This window comes from Pelobates fuscus, chromosome 4 (genome assembly GCF_036172605.1).
Source record: "Pelobates fuscus isolate aPelFus1 chromosome 4, aPelFus1.pri, whole genome shotgun sequence".
Taxonomy (NCBI): domain Eukaryota; kingdom Metazoa; phylum Chordata; class Amphibia; order Anura; family Pelobatidae; genus Pelobates; species Pelobates fuscus.
This window is the reverse complement of record NC_086320.1, coordinates 316,199,104-316,226,948: the sequence shown is the minus strand read 5'-3', so window position 1 is coordinate 316,226,948 and position 27,845 is coordinate 316,199,104. Positions and strand designations below refer to the sequence as shown.

General features: G+C 43.6%; 1 protein-coding gene across 2 annotated transcripts in view; it reads left to right on the top strand.

Moving 5' to 3' along the window:
- The first annotated feature begins 22,083 nt into the window (after positions 1 to 22,083).
- The window catches only part of WIPF3 (WAS/WASL interacting protein family member 3), a 60,949-nt gene continuing 55,187 nt past the window's right edge, over positions 22,084 to 27,845 (top strand). For both annotated transcript variants that reach the window (XM_063452327.1, XM_063452326.1), the window contains exon 1: positions 22,084 to 22,261. The gene's annotated coding sequence lies outside the window, so the exon portion shown is untranslated. The remainder of the gene's footprint in view (positions 22,262 to 27,845) is intronic.

Here is a 27,845-nt window from a genome sequence, read left to right as displayed (position 1 = left end):
TGCGCGGTAATGCCGCGCATGCGCATTAGCGCACCCCATAGGAAAGCATTGAAAATGAATTTCAATGCTTCCCTATGGGGAATAGAGCGACGCTGGAGGTCCTCACACAGCGTGAGGATGTCCAGCGACGCTCTAGCACAGATAATCTGTGCTAGGGACCAGGAAGTTCCCTCTAGTGGCTGTCTAGTAGACAGCCACTAGGGGAGGACTTAACCCTGCAAGGTAATTATTGCAGTTTAAAAAAAAACTGCAATAATTACACTTGCAGGGTTAAGGGTAGTGGGAGTTGGCACCCAGACCACTCCAATGAGCAGAAGTGGTCTGGGTGCCTGGAGTGTCCCTTTAACCCTGCAGCTGAAAACATAGCAGTTTCAGAGAAACTGCTATGTTTCACTGAGGGTTAATCCAGCCTCTAGCGGCTGTCAATGAAAATCACAGTGAGAAGATGCTGACCGTCCATAGGAAAGCATTGAGTATTGCTTTCCTATGGGCGGTTTGAATGCCCGCGTGGCTCTTGCCACGCATGCACATTCGGAGCTGAGAGGCGGATCGGGGCGGAGAGATTCCCAGCGCCAAGGGAGTCCAGCGCTGGAGAAAGGTAAGTGCTTAAGACACACACACACACTCTCATGAACAGACGCACGCATTTACTGACAGACACACACTCAGTGACAGACATACATACACACTCACTAACAGACGCACACAAACATACTCAGTAACAGAAACACACACTAACACACTCACTAACACACACTCACACACACTAACACACACTCACACATTAACATACACTCACACACACTCTAAGACTAACACACACTAACACACACTCACACTCTAACACACACTCACACTAACACACACTCTAACACTAACACACACTCTAACACTAACACACACTCACACCCACTAACATACACTCACACTCTAACACACACTCACACTCACACTCACAAACACACACTAACATTTTTTTTAATCCCCCCAGCCTCCTCTAACACACACTCACACTCTAACACACACTCACACTCACAAACACACACTAACATTTTTTTTTTTAATCCCCCCAGCCTCCTTACCTGTGGGAGAGCTGAGGGGATTCCCTGGGGTCCAGTGGTGTTGCTGGGTCTGCTGTCACCCGGCTGGCCGGTCCTGCGGGCGCGCGAGGGAGCACTGTCTCCTGAGTGCTTCCTCTTCAGCTCCCTCGCGCGCCGCGTACTGATGCCGGAGCCGGAAGATGACGTCATCTTCCGGCTCCGGTATCAGTGCGGTGCGCGAGGGAGCTGAAGAGGAAGCACTCAGGGGAGAGTGCTCCCTCGCGCGCCCGCAGGACCGGCCAGCCGGGTGACAGCAGGGCCAGCCTCGGGGGGCCCTGAGGTGGCCGGCTCCTGGGCCCCCCAGGAGAAGAGGCTGGCCCAGTGACATACATACCTGGGTCGCAGGGCGGCCGGGCCCCCTGGTGGGCCGGGCCCGGTCGCAGCCGCGACCCCTGCGACCCCGGTATGTACGCCACTGGGTGGGGGCACCCTCAGGGCACTATAGTGCCAGGAAAACGAGTATAACGAGTTTTCCTGGCACTATAGTGGTCCTTTAAAAAAAAAAAAAATTTTTACATTTACACAATTCCAGGGCCAATGTCCTTCGGCGCTGTGTCGCTCTCATTTTCCTCTTTCCTGAGGGGATTTTCAACACACTGGATGTCCTCAAGCAAAGCATTAAACTCCAAGAAGCGCCTCTAGTGGCTGTCTTTTCCCTGTAATGTAAACAATGCAGTTTCTCAAAACCTGCATTATTTTACATTGCTGGGTTAAGAGAACAGGGACACTGCACCAAAACCACTTCGATGAGATGAGTGTCCCTTTAATCCTAATTTTAACCCCAGAAAGATAATCAGAGTGATCACATTACCTTAGTTAACTGTTATCGGTTTCCACAGCTATGACACAGCCTGGTAATCAATCTGACATTATTGCTGGCTGTTTCTGTAGTGAGACAGCCAGCATTAACTCTGTACATGCCAATCTAGGTGTGTACTGAATACATAGACAGCCTGCAGCATGGCCTGAGGGATAGGAACCCAGTGACAGCTTGTCACAGTGTTCCAATGTTTTATACATCCAGAAATAGACTGCAACATACTTTGATCAGCAAGTGTTTTTCAAGCCCCTAGTTCTACCCTATGGCGGAGTGCGTCTGATAACTTTGGCATGTTCCTTTTGCCACTATGGAATCTATTGCTGAGCTGACTTACTTGTGATAAGTTTGCTAATGATGTGATCTTACCGCAAGCAGTAAGACACGCTTTTAAAGGGACCTTAAAATAGAGAACAAACCTCGTACACCTGCTGTCAGGGCCGGACTGGGAAGAAAATTCGGGCCGGGCATTTTTTAATTACAGCGGCCCACTAAAAAGGGGGCGGGGCCAGATAGGGTGTGTTTTGTCATCACCAATGACAAGCACGCCCCATCACAAAGTGAGCATGTTGGTTCAATGCTCTTCCAGGGTAGACCATGCGCAGTGCTCTGCTGAAGAGCTCTGGCATGAGAAAAAGACCCTGTATTTGTTATGCACAGCGCAAGCAAATTTAATAACATGCTTGCACTGTGTTTGCTTGAAATTTGTCTCTGGTGTCTCCATAGTTGGGATACCAGGAGACAAAAATGCTAGGAAAGCATATTGTGCAGTGTGTGTGAGGGTGTGTGTAAGGGGTGTAGTGTGTGTGCGAGAGGAGTGCAGTGTGTGTGAGGGGTGTAGTGTGTGTGTGTGTGAGTGATGGGTGCTGTGTTTGCGTGAGGGTGCTATGTGGGTAAGGGTGCTGTGTGTGTGATGGGTGCAGTGTGTGTGTGCTGTGTGTGAGCGGGTGCTATGTTTGCATCAGGGTGCTATGTGCGTGTGAGGAAGCTGTGTGTGAGGGTGCAGTGTGTGCATGTGAGGAAGCTGTGAGTGTCAGGGGTGCAGTGTGTGTGAGTGAGGGTGCTGTGAGTGTCAGGGGTGCAGTGTGTGTGTGTGCTGTGAGTGTTAGGGGTGCAGTGTGTGTGTGTGTGCTGTTAGTGTTAGGGGTGCAGTGCGTGTGTGCTGTGAGTGTCAGGGGTGCACTGTGTGTGTGTGCTGTGAGTGTTAGGAGTGCAGTGTGTGTGTGTGTGCTGTGAGTGTTAGGGGTGCAGTGTGTGTGTGTGTGTGCTGTGAGTGTCAGGGGCGCAGTGTGTGTGTGTGTGTGTGTGCTGTGAGTGTCAGGGGTGCAGTGTGTGTGTGTGATGTGAGTGTCAGGGGAGCAGTGTGTGTGTGTGCTGTGAGTGTTAGAGGTGCAGTGTGTGTGTGCTGTGAGTGTTAGGGGTGCAGTGTGTGTGTGTGTATGCTGTGAGTGTTAGGGGTGCAGTGTGTGTGTGTGTGTGCTGTTAGTGTTAGGGGTGCTGTGAGTGTCAGGGGTGCAGTGCCGGGTGTCCTCCCGGCATTAAGCATGCAGGGCTAGTGCACCACATCCCAACTGGCCTCTAACCTACAGGGACCACGCAAAAAACGCAAATTTGGGCCACCAGGGAATTAGATCAGGACAGGACCCTGAAATCAGGACTGTCCTGCCTAAAGCAAGGTTGCAGCCCCATGAAGCTCGAGGTTCACATAAACGTGGGCGTAACGAGGGATATTCCGTATGAACGCAATGCCCACTCTGTATTTTCTCCAGCAGGGCTGTATACATGGGCACACAGTATACTATGCCTGTGGCACCATACGGGTTAGCTTATTGTCCCACAAAGCAGATCCATTAAAATCTATAAAGAATTAAAAAATAAAAACCAGAAAAAATAAATAAATAGCACAACCCGTAGAAAACTTTTAGTCAACGGTGTGGCTGTGATAAAATCATGGCAGCAACTCCAAAATGACTGCTGGCGCCAGACACAAGCAAGCATTATACATTGCACTGTAGTGGTTATGGTGCCTTTATAAACTGTACAGATCATGTGTGGTTGGAAGATCATTATATGAGTTACATAATGTGAAGAGGGCTGATGAAAAAGCCTGGTAATAATTAGTCCTTTTGTCATTATCGGCTGCTCCAAGGGACTGAAAGTTTAAATATGTAGGTTAAAGCTCTTTTTTTCTTTACAGTGTTAGGGGTGCAGTGTGTGTGCTGTGAGTGTTAGGGGTGCTGTGAGTGTCAGGGGTGCAGTGTGTGTGTGTGTGTGTGAGTGAGGGTGCTGTGAGTGTTAGGGGTGCAGTGTGTGTGTGTGCTGTGAGTGTTAGGGGTGCAGTGTGTGTGTGCTGTGAGTGTTAGGAGTGCAGTGTGTGTGTGTGCTGTGAGTGTTAGGGGTGCAGTGTGTGCGTGTGCTGTGAGTGTTAGGGGTGCAGTGTGTGTTAGGGGTGCAGGGTGTCTGAGTAAGTGAGGCTGCTGTGACCTGTGTGATTATTTCCCCCCCTCCCTGCTTACCTTATGCCTGGGAGGGGGGAATCCTGCTGATGGCATCCATCCCTGGTGGTCCAGTGGTGAGTGAACTCTAGCCTGTGAGGCTAGAGTTCACTCTCGCGAGACCCGGAGCGTTGCCATGGCAACGCTCCGAATCTCGTGAGAGGAACCCGGCGGAGCTGTAAGTAGGAGCTCCGCCGGGTCCTCTCCTGGCTCCCTCCCTCTCTCCCCGCCAGCGGCCGCAGTGTACTGTATGTGGGCCGGTGAGGGAGATCTCTGATCTCCCCACCGGCCCGCCATGGACTACTGCAGGGCCGGCGCTCGGATAGTGCCAGCCCTGCAAAGACCGGCAGTGGAGAGATCCTGTAATCTCCCTGCCGGCCTCGGCCCATGGCCACCGCGGCCCACCAGGCATTTGCCCGGTGTGCCCGATGGCCAGTCTGGGCCTGCCTGCTGTCAGCAAGTATAGTAGTGATATGGTTATACGAGATATGTCCACAGTCACTAAATCACTAAACTCATCAAACAGTTACTGTCACGTAGATGAATATTCATAAAAAATAACCATGAGGAACATTCTAACCAGAAACTGGAAGTTAGATGATGATAATAAACATCATCAAAATCAATAGAAAAAAGAAATAGCAAGCCAAGTAGTATCAATAACATTGAACAAATTATACAACCTGTAACATGATACATAACTTAACAAAGCTTATCAACAAAATCTGTTTTCTAACTATTTATCTCTCAATGTTGATGTATGATTACACTCAATAAAATATAAACTAAATATATCTCAATATGTACAGTAACTTCATTTACACAACACGCATGCATAATCTTATATGCCATATACTGTGCTATTTCCAGCATTGACCAGTTATTTCAAACAAGGGACTTTACTGTTACTTGTCAACCCTGTTTTTAATCTTTTTCCATTCCTCTGTATACAATATATCCCTGCCTTTTTGCACCTTTTCTCACCCCTCCATTTGGTGACTTCCTCAATTTTACCCTTCTCTTCGTTCTACCTATTTCCCCATTTTTGCCCTTTTTCTCCTCGCCCCACTGCCGTGTCTCTCATTATTCACCCATGCAGAAACTGATGCTCCAGAACCCTGGGTAAAAGAGGGGCAGAAATTCGCTCATGCTCCTGACTTTTCTAGTTGGCACACACAGAACTCACTACTACTAGCATTCAAAAAATGTTCAGGGTCGGATGGACACTTAGGGGTAGGAATACATCTTTGTATAATTGCCAAGAGCACTTGCCTTGCAAAGAATTCTCATTGAGCTGCGTTGGAAAGTCTTCAAAAAAGATTAATTAAATGCATCCATGTTTTCATTTGGGGCATATATCCATTAAACAGTGATTTATTTATTTTTGTGTGTGTGTTTGGGCAGTGGAGGATCTTGTTAAGGGAATAATAAAGCACAAAAATAAAAAGTGATGTCTGAATGTCTGTTGGGCATTTTTTACATGAATGCTACTTCCAGAAGAACTGCTGACGATCATCATGGAGTAATGATATGCTTTCATGTAGACTTGGAGGAATTGCATCCCTGCTTGCATGTCATGTCATCTCACAGGTAAAGCTCACATTGACTTCAATGCAGGCCATGACTGCCAATGGCAAGCCTACAATTAACATATTTTTCACTCCCAAACCCTTTTCCCACAAATAAAACAAGCCCACTGAATAAGGGGAAAAGGTCTCGGCCACAGCTTTGTTAATTAAACCAACTGTAACATAAACCATTTTAACGTAAAACCAGTGACAGCTGGAGGGCTCCGGGCCTCCAGGCAGGCTTCTCAAATTAGAGTTCGGTTCCTATTTACCTCCCATGGTAAGAACCCCCTCTCCCAATGCTCTTATTCCAAGCTACTCCTTACTCCAGGCACTGACCAGGATGAGCTGCTGTGACAATAACTGAAAATACAAAACACCAAAAAGCCAGCATATAGGGAAGCGGGTATGAAATGGAAAAAGCAGAAAAGAAATAAAGGGAAAAGCCAGGAAAAAAGGGGAAGGTGGGACATATGTAGCTCTCTGCTGCCCGGGACTGGAAAAGGAGGAACGGTAAGTGGCAACATTTCTAACTATTTCAAAATTCAATTTTTCAATTCAGAACTGTCCTAAATGAGGCATGCAAGACAGGCATGGGCCAACTCACCTAAATGGGTTCCTTAACTGCCAAACACATGCCTAAAATTCACACACCTTACACCCCAAACGCTTTTTCCCCATAAATGAAACAATACCACTGAATAAGGGGGAAAAGGTTTAGCCACAGCTTTATTAAACCAAGTGTAACATAATCCATTTTAGCATAAAACCATTGCTGGCTGAACCACTGCAAATGTATCTAAAATAAAGTCAGTATTTGGGTATGTTGGTTAAACTCACATGGGCAAGAGCCCAACAGGATAGGCTTGGATCTTTTCAGCAGGAGAGTATTAATGTAACACAAGACCTCTTCTATTCCAGAAGCAACAGAAGCAACAATGTCTAATGTAGTATATCCAGTTAAAATGCAAATATACAGCTTGATATAAATAACTGCTCACGTTAACCAGAGCCTAAGGAACACACAGTTTGTGTGGCTTAAAGGGACACTATAGTCACTAGAATAACTACAGCTTATTGCATTTGTTTTGATGAGTATAATCATTCCCTTCAGGCGTTTTGCAGTAAACACTGTCTTCTTAGAGAAAATGTAGTGTTTACATTACAGTCTAGTGATACCTCAACTGGTCACTCCTCAGATTGCTACTAGAGGTGCTCCCTGGGGTCGTAAGAATGCTCTTCTGCATGTCAGCCAGCACAATAAATATAAGAATGTCCCAATAACCAAACCATCACAGGTGAGAAACCTGCAAGAGATTAGGTAATGAGAAATGTACAGGTTAGCCCTGTCTGACTCCATTCTGCCAACACTGTCCAGCTGCTTCCTGGAAAACTACAGCCCTTGGGCAATGTGGCAGCACCTATCCTAAAGGAGCATGACACAAAGGCCCTATCGTCCAAACCCCGTTTACACAGGCATGCACAAAAAGTCTCCACAAACTGAAACCTGGAGTAGCTAAAGAGGAGAATCATCAGTATGCATGTTCTGATCACCTGAAATATGAATTGTGCAAAGCCAAATATTGAACTCCAAACACCTGAGAACCAAGAAAGGAAGCAAAGACAAAACTGGAGGGGAACTTGTGGAAGATCTCTTCAAAACCTGAATCACCCTCATATTATCCTACCAAAACACCAGCCTCTTGTCAGCCTAGAGGGAGCCCATAAACTCTAATGCCACAGCTATGGGAAAAAGCTCCAGGAAAGTTCGATTCTAAAGCAACTTCTGTCCCCACTTGGCAGGCCATGAACCTGCGCACCATAGTCTCTGAAAATATGCCCCAAAACTGCAAAAAACAAAAGTGTCTACGAACAGCTCAAGTCGTCAGAATTAAAGATCTCATCTTCTTGCCAAGACAACTCTATGTTACAAGAACATAGAAAAGAAAGTAATAAAACCAAGGCAGTCTTCCTTTGATGTAAAACCCTAACGAAATGAGAAGAAACTTTAACCCCTTCTGTAGCCAGAGACATGCGTTACTAAAGGTTCGCCCCATTGGCAACACCATGCACGCAAAACTGAGTTGGCCATTCGCTCTAAAGCCCTATCAAACGAGGTGTAGTACACTCGACACACTACCTCTGGTATACCATCGTTAACCGATTCTCCCCTAGGAAACGAAAGATAATGTATCTGTGGATAATTACCGGGGCACTTCTTGGAGACAAGTTCCAATGGTGATACATGTACAGTGGAAAAGGAATGCTCTGAAAAGGTTCCAGCCATCCCACTCAGAGAAACCTTGTACATCAACTTCTCCCTTGCCCTCGCTGATCCTATATTAGTGTCAGGGTACCTGAAGCCTCTACCTCCGAAAGAGGTAGAGACTTAGTAGTTTACTCCTCCAGCAGGTCGGCTTCCTCCATCCCTCGCGGCTCTCCTAGACACTCTCACGCCGGCCGCGAGGGATCCGTCTCATTTTATGACGTCACGCACGCTGCCCGACGTCATGACGTCAGTCCGGACCGATCTGTCACTCAAGTGACTGGAAGCCACTCAGGACTCGTCGGAGGCGGGTATACTCACTGTAACCAGGGTATTTAAACCTGTTTCTCCCATTCACTCATTGCCCTGTCGTGGTTCTAGCCTGTCTAGTCACACAGTGCTCTGGCGATTTCAGTTATTCCTTTGGTTCCGACCCGGCTAGTTTGACTTACTCTGTTTCACTCTGGTATCCTTGACCCGGCTTGTTCCTCGCTCACCTGTCCTCTCGTTCCCTCGACCTCGGCTTGTTTCTGACCATTCTCTTTACTCTCCGTACGTTAGTCCGGCCATTCTAAGGTCCGGTATACGTACCCTGTCCTGTTTGTACTTTGCGTGTTGGATCCCTGTCCCGATCCTGACATTACGACAGGGCCAATGGATCCTGCAGGTACAAACAGTCAGGTTGGTCCCTCTGATTCCAGGTTTGACGCCATGGAACACAGAATGGACCAGATGGCACTAGCACTACAGGCGCTATTATCTCGTGCCAATAACCCACCTGAGGAGATCCGTACTACTTCCATCTCTCCTGTAAGTTCTGGTCTAGAGGTAGCCACTGTAGGTGCCTCTTCCAGTATTACCCCACCTGTACGTTATGGTGGTTCACCGGAGAAGTGTCGTGGTTTTTTGAACCAGATTAGTATCCACTTCGAACTACAACCTCGCTCCTATCCCACAGATAGGGCGAAAGTTGGATTTATTATCACCCTACTCATTGAGAAAGCTCTGAGATGGGCCAACCCACTATGGGAGAATGATAACCCATTGGTATATAATTATAATGCCTTTGTAGCTGCATTTAGAAGAACTTTTGACCCTCCTGGTAGGAAGGTTAATGCAGCCAGATTACTGTTGCGCCTGAGACAGGAGAACCGAACACTTGTGGATTATGCACTAGAGTTCAGGTCTCTGGCGGCAGAAGTCAAGTGGAATGAGCAGGCTTATATAGATGTATTTTTGAACGGGCTATCAGATATTATCCTTGATGAGGTTGCTACTAGGGAGCTTCCTGAGAATTTAGAGGACTTAATTTCGTTCATTTCTCGTATTGATGAGCGTTTAAGAGAGAGACAGAATACTAGAGAGAGGAACTTCAGTCCTGCCTTTAAATTAGCTCCTACATTTCAAAGTCCTGATTCCAATACCTCACTGTATCCTGAACCTATGCAGATAGGCAATACTCGCCTTTCTGAAGAGGAGAGGCAGTACAGGAGAAGGGAGGGTTTATGTATGTATTGTGGAGCCAGAGGTCATTTGCGTCTGAATTGTCCTACTCGCTCGGGAAACGTCCGCACCTAAGTTTCTCTAGAGGACAGGCCTTGGGTGTTTCTATTTTGTCCTCTACGCATAATTATAAAGATCACAGGCTTCTGCTACCAATTTCTTTAACGTGGGAGAAGGGAATGCTAAAGACCATGGCCTTGATAGATTCCGGAGCTGCTGAGAATTTTATCGACCAAGTCTTTGCTACTAAACACACTATCCCATCCCAGTTAAGGGATACACCCTTGGCCGTTGAGGCCATAGATGGTAGACCTTTACTTGAGCCATTGGCGGATCCAGGGGGGGGGCAACGGGGCAATTGCCCCCCCCGAGAAAATATTGCTGCCCGAGGCTCTCCCCTGCCGGCCCATGCAGGGCTGGTGCTATCCAAGCACCAGCCCTGCTGATTGCCTGCACGGACCGGAGGGGAGATCAGTGATCTCCCTTCCCGGCCCACAGGCACATTGCTGGGCGGCCGGCAGGGGAGGGAGTGGGAGAGAGAACCCGGGGGAACTCTTACCTGCAGCTCCGCCGGGTTCTCCTCTCGCGAGCACGGAGCGTTACCATGGCAACGCTCCGTTCTCGCGAGAGTGAACTCTAGCCTGAGCTGCAGGTTAGAGTTCACTCCCCCACTAGAACCACCAGGGACTGGAAGAGAAAGCAATGTCTCCCCCTCCCTCAGCAAAGGTAAGAAGGGAGGGGGGACATTAGCTTTATTTATTTAATAATTAAAACAAAAAAAAAATCTTTTATCTGCCCCCCTATCCTCTCACACACTGCACCACACAGCCCCCCTTACCTACACAGCCCCCCTTACATACACAGTCCCCCCTTACCTACACAGCCCCCCTCTTACCTACACAGCCCCCCTCTTACATACACAGCCCCCCCCTAACATACACAGCCCCCCTCTTACATACACAGCCCCCCTCTTACATACACAGCCCCCCCTTACATACACAGCCCCCTTACCTACACAGCCCCCCCCCTTACCTACACAGCCCCCCCTTACATACACAGTCCCCCCTTACCTACACAGCCCCCTCTAACATACACAGCCCCCCTCTTACATACACAGCCCCCCCTTAAACACACAGCCCCCCCTTACATACACAGCCCCCCTTACATACACAGCCCCCACTTACACACACAGCCCCCACTTACACACACAGCCTCCCCTTACACACACAGACCCCCCTTACACACACAGACCCTCTTACACACACACAGCCCCCCCTTACATACACAGACCCCCTTACATACACAGACCCCCTTTACACACACAGCCCCCCCTTACACACACAGCCCCCCTTACATACGCAGACCCCCTTTACACACACAGCCCCCCCCTTACATACTCAGCCCCCCTTACATACTCAGCCCCCCTTACACACACAGCCCCCTCTTACACACACAGCCCCCCTCTAACATACACAGCCTCCCTTACATACACAGCCCCCCTCTTACACACAGCCCCCCCTTACACACACAGCTCCCCCTTACATACATAGCCCCTCTTACACACACACAGCCCCCCCTTACACATAGCCCCCAATACACTCACTGCCCCCATACACACACAAAGCACCCCTCACACAAAAACACGCTGCGCCACTCACGCACAAACACACTACTCCCAATACACACACTGCACCATTTACACACAAACACACTGCTCCCAATATACATATTGCTACCCCATACATACACTGCACCCCTCTCACACACGCACTACCCCTCCATACACATACTGCGACCCTCACACACACTGCACCCCTCACACACATACACACTACAACCCCTATCCCGGCAGACATGGGTAAGTTATCAAACATTTTTTTAAACAGTTTGACTACTTACTCTGGGAGGGCGCCACAGCAACTCCTGGCACCAAAACCACTACAGAGAGCTGTAGTGGTTATTGTGCCTGGATTGTTTCTTAAAATAATCTGCCAGTGCCCCTCCCGAGATTAGCTTCTGGATCCGCCACTGACTTGAGCCTGTTATCTCTCGTGAGACTATACCCATTAACTTAACTATTGGTATCTTACACGAGGAGAACTTATCACTTATGCTCATTTCATCTCCTTCTGTTCCCATAGTCCTGGGCTACCCATGGTTAAAGAGACATAACCCTATTATCGATTGGGAATTAGGGGAGATAATCTCATGGGGCCAGGGTTGTCAGGAGAGGTGTTTACGCAGGGTGTCTCCATTGGCTATGATTAACACACCAGATAGTTCTACCCAGTCTACAGGGAGACAGATACCTCCTCTGTACATAGACTTGAAAGCAGTGTTCGATAAGAAGAATGCTGATACACTACCCCCACACAGGACCTTTGATTGTAAAATTAATCTTTTGCCCGGCACCATGCCCCCCAGGGGTAATGTATATCCTCTATCCATTAAAGAGAATTCTGTTTTAGAGGAATATATTCAGGAGAATTTAGACAAGGGATTCATTAGGAGATCCTCTTTTCCCGCCGGGGCTGGATTTTTTTTTTGTTAAAAAGAAGGATGGCTCACTCAGACCATGTATTGATTACCGAGGTTTGAATAAAATAACCATTAGGAATGCCTATCCGATCCCCTTGATTACCGAGCTCTTTGATCGGCTAAAAGGTTCTAAGATTTTCACCAAGTTGGACCTCAGAGGGGCATATAACTTGGTGAGAATTCAACAAGGTCACAAGTGGAAGACGGCATTTAATACCCGCTACGGGCATTATGAGTACACGGTCATGCCTTTTGGCCTTTGTAACGCACCGGCAGTATTCCAGGATCTAATTAACGAAGTTCTTAGGGAATTTCAACAGGATTGTGTTATTGTATACCTGGATGACATTCTCATACACTCTAGAGAGATTGAGACCCACCATAGACAAGTCAGAAAGGTATTACACAAACTTCTACAACACGGCTTATACTGCAAATTGGAGAAATGCAGCTTTGACCAGACCCAGATAGATTTTCTTGGATACGTGATTTCTGGGGAAGGCTTTAAGATGGATCCTGACAAACTCCAGTCTATTCTAGATTGGCCATTGCCTAAGGGACTCAAGGCTATCCAGAGGTTTATTGGGTTCTCCAATTATTATAGGCGCTTCATTAAGGGTTACTCTTCTATTATTGCACCTATTACCAATATGGCCAAACAAGGGGCTGATACTAAGACTTGGTCTACTGAAGCTCTCGTTGCTTTCAAAAATCTCAAAGAACTTTTTGCTTCTGCTCCAATATTAGTCCATCCTGATACATCCTTGCCGTTCCTACTTGAGGTCGATGCCTCTGAGACAGGAGTAGGTGCCGTTCTCTCACAAAGGTTGGGGGTGGATAAACCGTTACATCCTTGTGGTTTTTTTTCCAAGAAACTTTCTGGGCCTGAGAGCAGGTATGACATCGGAGACAGGGAATTGTTAGCAGTCATTAAAGCCTTGAAAGAGTGGAGACATCTATTGGAGGGCACCTTACATCCGGTTACTATTTTGACGGACCACAAGAACTTGTCCTATATTGGGGAGGCTAAGCGTTTGTCCTCTAGGCAAGCTCGTTGGTCCTTATTCCTGACTCATTTCAATTATGTACTTACTTACAGACCTGGCTCTAAGAACTCTAAGGCCGATGCTTTGTCTCGACAATATGAACCTTTCACTGTATCTGAACCGATTCTTTCTTCTATAGTTCCTAAATGCAAGATTGTTGCTAATACGAATCTCAGGATTCATTCCCCGTTACTGGCCGAGATCATTAAGCTGCAACATCTAGCACCTAAACAGACTCCTGAGGGTCGACATTTCGTTCCTCCTACTCTTCAACTGGAGCTGTTGCAATGTTTCCATAACAGCAAGATGGCGGGACATCCTGGTATCCGCAAGACGTATGCTTTGATTTCTAAAGACTTCTGGTGGCCTGCTTTACGTAAAGATACTAAAGATTTCATCGCTGCGTGTGAAGTGTGTACTAAGACCAAACAACCTCATACGCTCCCAAGTGGATTCCTGCATCCCTTAGAGGTACCAGAGAAACCATGGTCTTGTTTGGCCATGGACTTTATTGTCGATCTACCTATCTCTAAAAAACAGACTGTTATCCTCACCGTGGTTGACAGATTCACCAAGATGGCCCACTTCATTCCCTTGCCTAAACTTCCATCCTCCCAAGAGTTGGCAGAGATATTCGCGAGGGAGATTTTTCGCTTACATGGGATACCTTCCCAAATCGTATCTGACAGAGGGTCCCAATTTGTTTCCCGTTTTTGGAGATCCTTTTGTTCTCAACTAGGTATTAAATTAAATTTCTCTTCTGCCTATCATCCCCAGTCTAACGGAGCTGCTGAACGTACTAACCAAAAGATTGAGCAATATCTACGTTGTTTTGTTTCCGAACACCAGGACGATTGGGTCGGTTTGATTCCTTGGGCGGAGTTTGCGCACAACAATCTCGTTTGTGACTCTACTCATTCAAGCCCCTTCTTCATGAACTATGGCTTTCATCCATCTATTCTTCCCTCGGTTTCTCCTTCCCAAGGTGTACCGTCGGTTGATGTACATGTTGCCAATTTGAGGAAGTTGTGGGATCAGACTCGACAAATTCTTCTACACAATTCTATGCTGGTTAAGAAACAGGCCGATAAACGTAGAAGGGCGGCTCCGATTTTCGTTCCAGGCAATAGAGTATGGTTAAGCACTAGGAATATTCGGCTTAAAGTTCCTTCCATGAAATTCGCTCCTCGATATATTGGCCCTTACAGGATCTTGACTCGAATTAACCCAGTGGCGTATCGTCTAGCTCTCCCAGCTGCCTTACGCATCCCTAACTCCTTTCACGTTTCATTGTTAAAACCCCTAGTTTGTAACAGATTCTCCTCCACTATCGCCCCTCCTCGCTCTGTTCAGGTGGAGGGTCAGGAGGAGTATGAGGTTAACTCCATCATTGATTCTCGTATCTCTCGGGGGAGAGTACAATATTTGGTCGACTGGAAGGGATATGGTCCTGAGGAGAGAAGTTGGGTACCACAAGAGGATGTTCATGCTCCTCGCCTTCGCAGGGCGTTTCACTCACGCTTTCCGTCTCGTCCCGGTTCCTTCCGCCCGGTGGGCGTATCTGAGAGGGGGGTACTGTCAGGGTACCTGAAGCCTCTACCTCCGAAAGAGGTAGAGACTTAGTAGTTTACTCCTCCAGCAGGTCGGCTTCCTCCATCCCTCGCGGCTCTCCTAGACACTCTCACGCCGGCCGCGAGGGATCCGTCTCATTTTATGACGTCACGCACGCTGCCCAACGTCATGACGTCAGTCCGGACCGATCTGTCACTCAAGTGACTGGAAGCCACTCAGGACTCGTCGGAGGCGGGTATACTCACTGTAACCAGGGTATTTAAACCTGTTTCTCCCATTCACTCATTGCCCTGTCGTGGTTCTAGCCTGTCTAGTCACACAGTGCTCTGGCGATTTCAGTTATTCCTTTGGTTCCGACCCGGCTAGTTTGACTTACTCTGTTTCCCTCTGGTATCCTTGACCCGGCTTGTTCCTCGCTCACCTGTCCTCTCGTTCCCTCGACCTCGGCTTGTTTCTGACCATTCTCTTTACTCTCCGTACGTTAGTCCGGCCATTCTAAGGTCCGGTATACGTACCCTGTCCTGTTTGTACTTTGCGTGTTGGATCCCTGTCCCGATCCTGACAATTAGAGGACGAGGTTGGAAAGGGAGAAAACGGAATAAAGAAACACACCAAAACCCTCCCGCAAAAGCTTTCCATCCCTTTGGATACTCTCTGGGGATCATTCTGTGGCAGTGGCCTACTGGCAGCTCCACTTGGTAAGTGTCACATGTTCATCCTCACCTCATAGTGTCTGTGATGGCAACTGCCTTCCTGGCATTGACGGAGATGCTACTCAGCAGCCCTGTGCCGGTGTATCTGACTCCTGCGGCATGTTGAAGGATGCCGACGGCTTCTGGTCCATACCAATTTGTAACCCCACGTCCACCCACGGTATTGACAACGTCAACGTGCGTTTGACGTCACGCAAAGGACGCTCACGCACTTTCTGGGGTCAAAGGCCAGGTACGGCCAATCGGATCTAAAGGAGGCTTATTTAAACTCCTTTTTACTTTTTCCTCATTGCCCTGTCGTGGTTTCCCTTAGTAGGTTATCCGAGAGTGTGTTCCTGAGCATTTATTTCTGGTTATTGACTTTGGCTTCATTTTGACTTCCCTGTATTCTGGTATCCTTGACTTTTGGCTTTCCCTCATCGTTGTGTCTCCTTCTGTGTCCCTGACCTCGGCAAGTATTCTGACTTTTCTCTGGTACGTTAAGTCCGGCCATTCTAAGGCCCGGTAAGCTGTTACCTTTAGTCCTAGGTGTGATACAGTTCTGCGTGCTGGATCAACTAGTATCCTGACAGTAAGACGCTGCCCACTGGGAATAGCTTTCGTTGAAGAGAATCCCACTTGGAACTGACTACCGCAGCACCTTCAATGCTCCCACAGAGATCGCGCTGAAAAGGCTGAGGATAACTAGGGGTCATAGGCAATAACCACAGACTCCCATCCTGAACATCAAAAAGCATGTCAGGATGCCCTCCCATTTTTTGGCAAAACCCCTGATCATACCAGTAATAACCACAGCCCTCCATATACCTTATTAGCACGCTTAAATTAGATCAAAATACGCAAACAAGAAAGGGCTAAGGAATGGCGAGCATTCAGAGAGAACACCGGCATGGACTAGGAAACCCTGTAACCAATTCCCAAAAGTACCCAGAAGCATTTTTTCATTTGTTCCCTTCAGCAACCTCCCCTTTGCGAGGCCTACCCGCAGTCTCGCGGTCCAGAGAAATGAGTGAACTCAGATCAATGAACACCCGCACTAAGAGGGGAAGCTCACGCTGAGAGGATGAAAAGCAAGCGGGACAGAAGGAGCAGGTGCGCACTGGGCCTGTACTAGGGGTGTTAAAGCAGCTAAAACGCGCTGCAACAGCAAAGACACCCCCCCCCAGTGAATGACCACAATGTGGCCAGACAAGGTGGGGGTGATACACTCACAAAATATGTATACTTGATAACAAGCAGGAACTCTGTTGTCCTTCCTCGCCGTCTGGGGCATCCTCACTGTCACCAGGAGGCAGGGACCGCTCCTCAGCCAAGGTAACTGCATACCTTTGTGATGCAGTGCACAATGGGGTCTTGGTTTTATCACCTACCAGGGTACCACCTGGAGCAGGAGCTTGCGGATTCTACGCATAGTGGTACTTAACCTACAGATTAGGACCCAGATCTGGTCCCCAAACCCCATGCATTTTTTTAGGAGCCCAGTATATGAAAAAGGCACTATATTTATCAGGCCAGAGTACTGCCTGCAATAGATCGTTTGCTTTAGCAGGATTTTCCCATTACAACAGACACCCATTGATACTGTGAGAAATGTACCCGTCGATTCTACACTAGCACTGAGGAGGATGTAAGTAAAATTGGATGTCTAATTATCTTTCTCATATTTCGGTGATCTCATTTTCGGTATACAAAACATGCTCACAAAACAATGGGCAATTATAAAAATTATGTTGCATATTATTATTATTATTATTATTTATAAAGCACCAACAGATTCCGCAGCGCTGTACCAAGGGATTGTGGTTTAAAATAAATAGAAAAATAGCTAGATATCCTAATTTATAAATGTTTGCATTTCCTTGTTGGAATATAGATCCTGCTGATAAGTTTAACCCCTTAAGACCGCAGGACGTACTATGCCGTCCTTATTTTGGTGGCTCTAAAAGCCGCAGGACGGCATAGTACGTCCTGCGATCTTATGTACTTACCCGGTCGCCGGCGATCCCACGCCGGCGATCGCGGTATGGGGGACTTACCTGGGAGCCCAGGGAGTCCCCCTGCGTCCTCTTCAGCCGCCCAGGGTCCTTGCGAGGACCCCGCGATCACATGGACGGCATAGCCGTCCAAGGCATTGCCAGCAGGGGGAGTGCCTGTAATGACAGGTACTCCCCCTGCTGTCTGAAAAAAAAATAAAAAATGTTAAAACAGTGTAAAAATAAATTATATATACTTAGATCATATATATATTTATTATATATATGATCTAAGTATATATATACACACATATACACACATACACATAAATATGCATACACTGTCTACGTGTATTTTAATATTAATATATACATAATTATATATATATATTAATATCAAAATACACGTACAATGATATTGATTAAATATATATAAGTTTCATTATATATATATTTATATATAATAAAAAATAAATAAATATATAAATACGTTAAAAAAATAATAAAAAAATAATAAAAAAAAATAGATACAAATATATAAACATGCGTAATTTCGTTCTAACTGTATTTTAAAATTAATATATATATATTGATATCAAAATACATGTAGAACGAAATAATATATATATCTATATACATAAGTATATACGTATATATCACTATGTATATACCTATATATAAATAAAAATAATTTAAAAAAATTATATACATATATATACACACATATATATATATACACACATATATATATAATAATTCTACGCATATATTTATGTAATAATTTTACATAATTAGGTCATTTTATTAATTACAATTTGCAGGACCTGCCTGCCAACCCAGGCCAAAAGTTCAGGGAATTACATTGTCTAGCACTATATTTAACTCTGTAACTTTCCAAGACACCATGAAACCTGTACATGGGGGGTACTGTTTTACTCGGAAGACTTCGCTGAACACAAATATTAGTGTTTCAAAACAGTAAAATATATTACAACGACGATATCGTCAGTGACAGTGACATTTTTTGCATTTTTCACACACAAATGGCACTTACACTGACAATATAATTGTTGTGATACGTTTTACTGTTTTGAAACACTAATATTTGTGTTCAGCAAAGTCTCCTGAGTATAACAGTACCCCTCATGTACAGGTTTTATGGTGTTTTCAAAAGTTACAGAGTCAAATATAAGGTTTGCGTTTCAGTTTTTTCACATTAAAATTCGCAAGGTTGCCTTTGAGACCGTATGGTAGCCCAGGAATGAAAATTATCCCCATGATGGCATACCATTTGCAATAGTAGACAACCCAGGGTATTGCAAATAGGGTATGTTCAGTTTTTTTAGTAGCCACTTAGTCACAAACACTGGCCAAAATTTGCGTTCAAATTAGTTTTTTGCATTTTCAAATATTAACACTAACTTTGGCCAGTGTTTGTGACCAAGTGGCTACTAAAAAAGACTGGACATACTCAATTTGCAATACCTTAGGTTGTCTACTTTTGCAAATGGTATGCCATCATGGGGGTAATTCTTATTTCTGGGCTACCATATGGTCTCAAAGGCAACGTAACCAATCTGGCGAATTTCAATGTAAAAAAACTGAAATATGTAACACGCTATATTTGACCCTGTAACTTCCCAAAACACCATAAAACCTGTACATAGGGGGTACTGTTTTACACGCGAGACATCGCTGAATACAAATATGTGTATTGTATTGCAGTAAAAGCAAACAGTATTATGACATTCACAGTTAGAATGTCACGTAGAACTAAAAAAATTTACAAAATTCTTATTTTCTCCCATTTTTAAAATATTTTTTTCATATTAAATTATGTTCCATACCTAAATATTTGATGTTAAACGAAAGCCCCGTTTCCCCTGAATAAAATGACATATAATAATGGGGGGTGCATTTAATATGAAAGAGGTGAATTATGGTTGGACAGACATATAGCGCAAATGCCAGGTTTTGTTTACGTTTTTTTGGATCACAACTTGTACATTTGGCTGCGGTCTTAACCCCTTAAGGACCGCTGACGGTTCAGGACCGTCAGCGGTAAAATGTGCGTTTGGACCGCTGACGGTCCTGAACCGTCATAACGGTCAGGGGCTACTTACCTGATCGCCGTCTGTCCCACGGCGGCGATCAGTGCTCCTCCCGGTCCAGGGGGACTGCCTGTCTGCCCGGGCAGTCCCCCCTCGGCAGATCAGGACCCCACGGCCATGTGATCACTCGATCACATGACCGCAATAGGTGTCCATGTGTCTGCCTGCAGGGGGACTGTCTGTGCTGACAGGCAGTCTCCCTGCAAGTGTAAAATCCAAAATAAAGTGTAAAAAAAAAACAATCAGTGTAAAAAAAATTATAATATGTGTATATATATATGATATATATACATGTATTATATCTATATATACCTATATATAATATATGTATATATATCATATATATAATGTCATACTAAGTGTATTTTTATATTTATATATACGTATATTAATATAAAAATACACTTATATTTATATTACACACGAATATATACAATATATATAATAACTATATATATGGTATATATATATTATTGTAAAATACAAATAATATGTTAATAAAAATAAATAACAAAAAATAAAAATAATTTTTAATAATTAAAAAAAAATTATATATATATATGCAATTTTATTCTAACAATATTTTGATATTGATATATATATATTTATATCAAAATACACTTAGAATGTAATGATATATATATCTATGTATAAATAAATAAATAAAAATAATACGAAATATACATATGTCCACATACATAATTACATAAATAATTTCATAAATATACACGTAGACGTCAAATATATAAATATGTATATATATTAAAATTCTACGTGCATATTTATGTAATATTTTTACCTAATTAAGTAATTTTAATGATTGCAATTTGAGGGACCTGCCTGCCAACCCAGGCCAAAATTCCAGATAATTTAATTTGCTAGCACTGTGTTTAACCCTGTAACTTTCTATGACACCCTAAATCCTGTACATGGGGGTACTGTTTTACTCGGGAGACTTCGCTGAACACAAATATTAGTGTTTCAAAACAGTAAAACATATCACAGCGATGATATTGTCAGTGAAAGTGACGTTTTTTGCATTTTTCACACACAAACAGCTCTTTCACTGAGGATATTATTGCTGTGATATATTTTACTGTTCTGATACACTAATATTTGTGTTCAGCGAAGTTTACTGAGTATAACAGTACCCCACATGTAGAGGTTTTATAGTGTTTGTGAAAGTTACAGGGTCAAATATAAGGCTTGATTTTACTTTTTTTTTTTTATTGAAATTTATCAGATTGGTTAGGTTGCCTTTGAGAGCGTATGGTAGCCAAGGAATGAGAATTAGCCCCATGATGGCATACCATTTGCAAAAGAAGACAACCCAAGGTATTGCAAATGAGGTATGTTCAGCCTTTTTTAGTAGCCACTTAGTCACAAACACCGGCCAAAGTTAGCGTTTTTTGCATTTTTAACACACAAACAAATATAAATGCTAACTTTGGCCAGTGTTTGTGACTAGGTGGCTACTAAAAAAGACTGGACATACCCCATTTTGAATACACTGGGTTGTCTACTTTAAAAAATATGTACATGTTAGGTGTGTTTCGGGGATTTATGACAGATAACGGTGTAACAATGTCACTATTGATACATTTAAAATATATATATATTGAAACCGCAATTTCCTACTTGTATTTATAGGCCTATAACTTGCAAAAAAAAGCAATAAAGCATGTAAACACTGGGTGTTTTTAAACTCGGGACAACATTTTTAATCTATTTAGCAGTTTTTTTCATTAGCTTTTGTAGATAAGTAAAAGATTTTTCAAGTAAAAGTCCAAAAACATGTTTTTTTTTATATTTTTCACCATATTTTATTATTTTTTTTAAATACAATATATGACATAATATAAATACTGGTATGTAAAGAAAGCCCTTCTTGTCGTGAAAAAAACAATATGTAACTTGTATGGGAACCGTAAATGAGAGAGCGGAAAATTACAACTAAACACAAACACCACAAAAGTGTTAAAACTGCTCTGGTCCTTAACGTACAAACATCGCAAATACAGGCCGGTCCTGAAGGGGTTAAGGGGTTAACAAGCATTTTATACTCTCTCCCCCAAGCTACACCATAATCACTGGGTGATCTTAGTCCATACACCCCCTCCTCCCAAAAACAAACAAACAACAAAACTTTATGAACTATATAGGAGGGTCAGTGTCCTTTCCCTTCTAACTTTCCTCTTCCTACACCCATGTTGCTGGTTTACAAAACCAAAACATTCCCTGCTCTCCATGTGGGTCAGAGCTCATTATGTCTGCACAGCGGATATACAGGTTTGGACAGGAGGGAGGGTTGTTCCAGCTGCCGTGGAGTAATGTCACACACATCACGTGAGGCCCCAGTGAGTGACAGTGACACAGGTATCAGGAGGGCTGTCCCCATCCCATGGCAGGCTCTGCCCTTTGCTCTACTCTCCGCCCCAGTCCTGTGGCCGTTTCCCAGCGCCGCCCCGGGACTCGCACTGCCTGCAGGATTCCATAACCGCACTAGTGGACAGCGGCCTGGGACCTAACCCTCATAGAGCCCAGCCTGAGCCAGGGACGGTGAGTACTGGGCGCCCCCCATGCAAGTCAATGGCAGACCACTACCAGGGCGCACAGGTGCAAAGTTCAAAGTAGTTCCTAGCACAGGGCTGTGATAGGCACAAACAGGCTCAAAATAGTGACATGAGTCAAGCTCCCGAACTTTAAACTGCCCTCCTCTCTTTTATATATTGGTCAGAGAAATTCACCACTACTAGGCAGAAGATAAGATATAATATATCAATGAAGGGCGCCAACATAGTCTGTAGCGCAGAGTAAAGATAGACTCTATAATGATGTATGTACAAAGTTAAGAGAAAGTTTATTTTTCAAGTACTTTAGAATTTTTTTATGTGCATGACATACTTATGTGCCTTGAGTTCTATCTGTGTGTGTTTGTGTGTGTGTGTGTGTGTGACCAGAATTGAGCATTTAACCAATCTTTTGAGTCTGATGACCTGGATTGAAAGTAGGGGCAGGAGCCTCTCTGTTTGGAGACTTTCCAAAACCTAACTAGGACAGAATATAAGGATATTGTCATGTTGGAAAAATCAAGAAAAGATATTGACAAAAGATGGGAAGTAATGGTAACTGTGATCAGAAAGAGAGATACATGCCCTCCTCTGACACTCTATGGAAAACCCATGTGATGCTCTGTAAATCCCAATGTCCTGTTATGGGGACTGGGGTATATTAGTGTGTTTACTTGACTTATGTAAGTCTATACGTGTGAATGCCCACTAATTATGAATACTGGTAATCAATAGTGTCAAATGGCACAGGGTGTGTAACAGGCAAGAATGTGGATACATTCTCCAGCTAAACACATGTGCATGGAATTGCAATGTATATCGACATGCATTTTTAAATGTACTTAGTGCTTGCACCCTTTATGTACACAATGCCAGTACTTCCAGCAGTTAAGGTTTTGAAAAGCACAAGTCTGCACTCAGTGTGACTGTATATTAACACACAGGAGCACTGAATAGCACATGATTTGTGAGACAATAACAGTATCACAGAATGTATTAATATCATAAATACCAGAACAAATGGGAGGGTTCTAAAATAAAAACACTGCAGGTGATAGATCTCAAATCAAGGCAGTTTCACACTCTCTGTAGGGATGTTTTTCTGGTTTTTCATTTAACTCTGTGAATGCTGGTCTGCATAAGTGATCAATGTTCCTACCATGTAATTACCACACCAGCTGTTAAAAAGTTAATTTGAAAAGCCTGCATTTTTCTGAAACGTATCTTGTATTCATGGCTGCTTTATGAAACATTGCCTTCATAATAAATTGCAGAGTAAAATATATACTTTTGAATCATAGGCAACTGTAAAATATATGTGCAGGGCGGTTAACCCTTTCAACATTAGACCGGTGCAATGTTTACAGTGATGACACACACAGTGTTTTCAACCTTTAACAAAGAAGTATTCTACATGTCTTAAAAATACTCCCAAGTATCCCTGCCTCCAGAAAGTAATTTCTATTGATTTAAATTCCAAATGAAACCGTGTAGACACTGATGTTTAAATGAATCCCATATTAGAGAATATGTCTGATTATGACATGATGTGAATATTGTGTGTGTAGGTGGAGTACATAAACTATTAATCTGAAGTATAATAGTCACAAAATGAAAATATAATCTAATAGTTACACACAGAGGATGCTGGCAGACATTTACACATAGAGGACACTGACACACACATTTACACACAGGGTAAACTGACACACACTTACACACAGAGGACACACACTCACAAACACACTTACTGACACACACACACACACACACACACACACACACACACACACACACACACACACACACACACACACACACACACAACACTGACACCCACATTTACACACAGAGGACACTGACACACACACACACACACACACACATACACACACAAACTGAAACACATACAATCCCTGACAGACACACTCACTGATTTGACAAACACTGACAAATATTCACTGACACACACTCACGTCTTTACACACACTGACAGAAAAATACACATTCACTGACAGAGAGATACACATTCTCTCCCACACACTTACAGATTATTGTTTTTTGACTATTTTTTATTTAAGTCCATCAATGCTCCCTACCTTTGTGAGAGATGGAGTGGATACTTTCCCTGAAATCTAGTGTGAGGTTTTTGTAATCGTCATGCTTTTTCAGCACTGCTCCCTCATGCACTGTTTAGTATACCAGGGCCAGATTGACGTTGTGAAGATTAGAGCTCCCTCGCTGCCTCCACTTCCATTCTCCCCCGGACACTGTATTGGGCAGAGTAGGTAACTGCTATGCAGGTAAGTAGTTGCCTACTCTGCCTTAGTGCACAGCCAGCATACCACTGGTTGAGAAACAAGGATGTAACAGATAATGAACTTCAAGTGAAAAGAATACAGGTTGTATACAGAATGGATTAAACTTTTCTAAATCTAAAAAAAATCTAAAAAACTTTTCTAAATCTCAAAGCCGTTTAATAGATATTGAAATGTTATGAATGCAGGGCTAAACATCTAGTGAGTTTCTTCCTGACAGCCACTAGAAGCGCTTCTGTGTTGAGAACAAGTTTGACTTGGTTCTGTGACGTAAACGTCATCAGGTGCTGATCTCAGGGAAGCACTGAATTCAGTGTTACACTATGAAAAGCATTTTATTGGACGAGCGTGGCACATTGCAAACCCAATGCTTCTCTATGCTTCTCCCTCTCTTCATTGTTAAACCATTTGTTAAGCGTTTAATGATATACGATGGTCCCCAGAAGCACAACCCCTCTGTGCTGCTTGGGCTAAAGATTGTCAGCGCACTGCTGTCAACCTATCACAGTCAACCTTTCCTGGTATGAATTGGTATGGCTAATGCAGAGTGTAATCTGTGTTAACCGTACCTCCATTGGGGGCTGGGCTTTAGGCAGCCAGCGACCCTGATTCAGTGTTAAACTGTTCTAAACCAGTTTAAACCCGAATAGAGGGACTGCAGGCACTATAACCACTTCAATAAGATGAAATTGTTACAGTTCCTAGAGTGTCCCTTTAACCCCTTAAGGACACATGACATGTGTGACATGTCATGATTCCCTTTTATTTCAGAAGTTTGGTCCTTAAGGGGTTAAAGTCAAAAATTCCAAATCTCACAAAAATCACCAAATTAATCCTGTTAAAGATCTTTTTCCTCTTAGTTATGGCCTACATATTTAAATCCGTCACCACACCTTACTGTAAATTACTGGCTAGGGAACTGATGTCTGAAAACATTTCCTAAGCTTCTGATTTTAGTCCAGCTTTAGGTCAGTTTGATTCAAACTCAGGCAGAACTGTGTAGATACAACTAGATAGCCGTGGTGGATTTCCAAAGTATTTTCTAGGCTGTGAACAGCATGCAACCCAATTACAAGTAAATAATTTATATAAACGTGCGTGTGTGCTGCAACTCAGAAAATCAAGTGGACACCTCATGTCACTTAAACTGCATTATTAGGTACACGTTTCAGCTATGGGAGTTTGTTCAGCCCCTACCTCTCTTATTAACTAACCTCAGTTTCAGACCAGTTATGACAGAAACATCATTAACTAATGACAGAAACATCATGCGAGAGAAACCCTCACCAGAGCCTGCTGTGTGTGATCCCAATGATGATACTTCCTTTCTTCTCCTCAGTCAGAATGTTACAAGGTGAAAATATATTCCAGCTGCGCATGTGTTAATCTGTCAGGCATGCCCAATGCACTTCCAGCATTCTTAGGGATAGGATATTGATTGGTTAGATCAGTGTCCTCCTGTTGTGGGTGTGGAAAGCATAAGAAAGAAGAAGTTGGTAAAGATGGAAAAAGAAATCAAAATACTTTTTTCACCCTGCAGAATGAGGAAACTTTCTCATCCAAAGCTAAACCTTTTGAATGAGACAGTTGCCTCAAGGTGATGCATGTCCCTTTAAATTCATACCAGCATGCCTCATTTAAAATAGCTGAAGAGGACACTTGCATTTTAGAGAGGTGTAGTCATGGAAATATTCTAGTGGGGTTTTAGGTGATTTTGTGCCCTAGATGTTTCTATTATTGTGTAAAACAATTCTATTATGTGTAAATTTCTAAATTTAGAAGAAAAAAAAAATGTATTCATTTTGCATTCTCAACAATTCACTATTAGTGAATAACCCTATCTGTATTTTTAATACTACGGTGCTTTTTGGAGCTCCTAAAAAGAGATACAAGGGTAGAAAAGAACCATTTTTTTTTTTTTATAAGATAGAGTGGTTATCCCTCCAAAAAGGAAGCACTTTGAGAGCAAGCATTCTCAAATAAAAATTGAAACAACACAAATATGGAACAAAGTTTCTTGTAAATAATTTTTGTAATATGTACAATTTCTTGAAACCAACTTCAATTATTTTTAGCAAAACAAACTACAAGTTCCAATTTTGTTGATACTTGAGTGTTTTCTAAATGAAAACAGAGAAGTATAACCTTTTCCGAATATATTGTTAATTATCCATTTTCTAGCTAAACTGGAAGGTTTCCATGTATCATGTTTTGTTTCTGAGCTAAGCTGCTTTACGTTCCCACCTGTCCTAACACTGTTTATGTGGGCAGTTAAACACTTCCTGACATCACTGCAGCCAACAGGAGGTAGCAAAATAAATTGGACAAGGACATAAGTTATTTATCTTACTAACTGGACATTTCTTGGAAGTAGAAATAATTAATTTAAAGGAATTTTCATGTTTACAGAGTTGAATGTTTTTTTCATCGTGTTTACTTTTAAGAGAACATGTTGGCAAATGATGAAATGCAACGTGTCTATTATCTGTTGGTAGTCTTTCCTGATATGTAGCTGGAGCAGACAACCCTGCAACCAGAATGATTTAAAAATATGCATTGTTAAACTGTAATAATTTCCCCAAAATAGACTAGGACATTGATGCATAATCTACTTCGCTCCAAATATTTCAACTTGCTATTTCAAAGTTCCACACTGTAGCCCAATGGCTAGGTCTGGATAGGCATCATGGAAAATGTAGCCTACGGGTTAGGGTTTTTAGACATTAAGCCATGTAGCCATATACAGACATGCCACAGATTGTGTAGCACTGGGTCAGCTTGTTTGTGCTTTTTCTTTCTGCTTGTACTGAACAATGTGATGGCTCGGATTACACCAAAAGTTATCACTTCTTAAATATCCCCATGGTAATTCTGAGTTCATATCCAAAGCCTGTGGCTCCCATATGGTAATTTGACAGCCATGGGGACCCTGGTATGTATTATATAATCTCTACGCCTCACAAATGGCCAATCCTGTTGATCACTATGTGTTAAAATGTAACCCAATGGCTTTTACAGAAGAAAACATAGCGTGCTAGATAAGCGATGTGCATATTGTTTATAAAACATGTGCACCACACATTTTGGTTTCATTCTACATTGATTCCTTTGGATGACACAGCCTGTGCGTTATTACACTCCCTGTCCGACATCATGGCAGCAATCGTTTAACCGGCACAGAGCACATGCGTGCAATCTCTGATTGGCAAGGGGAGGGAGCTTTAAAAAAATAAAAATAACTGAGGGGGGCCAGCT